At 53.0% G+C, this 2,202-nt stretch overlaps 1 protein-coding gene across 1 annotated transcript in view; it reads right to left on the reverse strand.

Moving 5' to 3' along the window:
• The window catches only part of STX6 (syntaxin 6), a 58,334-nt gene that overhangs the window by 8,888 nt on the left and 47,244 nt on the right, over nucleotides 1-2,202 (reverse strand). The gene's annotated exons all lie outside the window — the stretch shown is intronic.

A 2,202-nucleotide genomic window follows, 5' to 3' on the forward strand; every position in this document is an offset into this window, starting at 1 on the left:
CACACACACACAGCAATGTGACTCACAGCCCACACAGAGACAAGACCAGAAACTGGACTGAAAACAACTCTCTCAAGTCTTTATCCCCTGCCCTGCCCCCAAATCAGTTGCTAGGGAAGATGATCTTCCAATGCACGCGCGTACACACACACATCTTTTCTGTTACCCGTCCCACTTTGCCAGTTCTGTAAGAGCGATGAATACGGGACTCACACCAAAGGCTGTAGAAAAAGACCTCAACTGCTACGGGCGGTGCACACTGCAGTGTGTGTGTGTGGGGGGGGGCTGCGTCATGGCTGCCTACTCCATCTCCCTCCTCCATGACACAAGGTGAGGGGACAGCAGGAGGGACCACATGGAGCCCCTCTGAAGCGCCATGGATATCAGGACCACTGATTGCCGTGGTTCAGGGTCTGAGCAAGGGACCTTCGATTACCACTGGCTCTGCAGTGACTGCCTGTCAGGGCAGGCTCAGACCCAGGTCAAGTTCCCCTGCCAGAAGGCTGGCTCCGATAAATAAATGAAGCGGTTGCCATCAGAGAGCACCTCCTCAAGGCAGGGGAGGGCAGTGACCCTACCTGGAAGACACATGGTGCCTACTTTTTAGGCAAATTCTCTTTCCAGACCAGCCTGGTGTCCCAAAGCCACTGTTTAGCAAACACTTAATCAGTGAGGTCAGCATGCCATGCCTAAGGGCATCCAAGAATTTCATGATTAAGCCAAAACTTGGTCTCTGATCTAACAGTCTTACTGATGAGCAGGCCTGTTCTAAGCAGGTGCTACTGACACAAGTGCTATTTGGTTCAAGGGGGGGGAGGGGGCACACAACAGCATGGCTTTGAACCTAGGCAATCGGAACGAAGATGCTAGCCTGCTTTAAAATGTGGGGCGTGTAGGCTACTGTACTGAAACAAGGCCCTAATATTTATTTTTAAAATAAGACTTGGTCATTTTAATGCACCTCTAAGGGTCATCCCTGTTCTAAGCTTATGGAAGACACCTGGGGAAAGTCCAACCCTTCAGACAACATAAATAACTAGTAATCCCCATCTCTTAAGTCCTTTGTAGTTATCGCTGAAAGGTAATAGTTCTCAAACGGAACGAGTGTACACATGGATGTTAACCTCCCTGTTCAGTGTACAGATTTGCTTTTGGTTTTTATCAACCAGACTCCCTTACCTACCACGATCCTCAACAGGAGAGAAGACCCTTCTTAAAACAACTGTTACAAATATTTATTTCAAAGTGCAACTCCAGAGTAAGCCTGGCAAGCAAATCATTACGAATCACACAAGAAGTGCGCGTGCACACACACACACACACACACACACACACAGACTGACTACAAACAGAACAAGGAAAAGATGTGAAATAAAGCCAGTGGGGAGCTGAGGAACGCCCCGTGCAAGGCGAGCCAAGGAGAAGTCCAAGAAAAACACGTGTGGACGGTGCTGCTCTTTCCAAGAGCTAGAGGGTGGTGAGGCCAGTGGGTGCAGCCTCCATGGTCCAGTTCTGCCAAGGCTCGGCAGCCTCTCCCCGAGGGGGATCAGACCCTGCGGTGTTCAAAAGGTCTTGGAAGCTTGCAGGCAGGTGCCTCAGCCACTTTAGCTGTGGCAGCTCAGGGACGGCCTCGGGTAGGCTCGGCTGTCTGAATTGGGGATCCAAGGAAGCTGGCTTAGGGGGGGAGAACAAACCAGGCTCACCTACCCACCCTCAGTCACAGGGAGAAGAGTGGGCCAGAGCTGGTCTTTTGTCATGATCACTCCAGCCCTCCCACCCCTGCCCCCTCACCTGGCCGGCTGCCCGTGTGTGGAGGCCGCAGGACTTAAATGACCCAGGAGGAGCTGGTGTCCCAGTCCATTCGAGCAGTGCCGCCAAGAGGCCCAGCCACCGGTTAAGGGTGGCCCTGCAAGGCAAGTTCAAGTTCCCCCTGGGAAGAAGTCCTGGGCAGCCCTCCCCGCTGTGCAAACAAGGCTCCTGGAGCTTTCTTCCCATTTATTAAAGCCACAGCTGTTAGCACCTCGGACCACCCAGCGCGTTCCCTTCTCTTCCAGTAGTTGTCCGCCCCCCACTCTCCCACCTGCGCCCCGCTTAAAAGAGTGCCTGGGAAACCAAGCCCATCCCAGCACATATCCCTGAAAAACGAACCACTGCATTGTCTGTCATGCGGGCTAAGGTCCACAACAGCCACGCGAGAGCCCC

Source organism: Echinops telfairi, unplaced genomic scaffold (assembly GCF_000313985.2).
Source record: "Echinops telfairi isolate 266 unplaced genomic scaffold, ASM31398v2 ScPeMD7_7424;HRSCAF=8462, whole genome shotgun sequence".
NCBI lineage: Eukaryota > Metazoa > Chordata > Mammalia > Afrosoricida > Tenrecidae > Echinops > Echinops telfairi.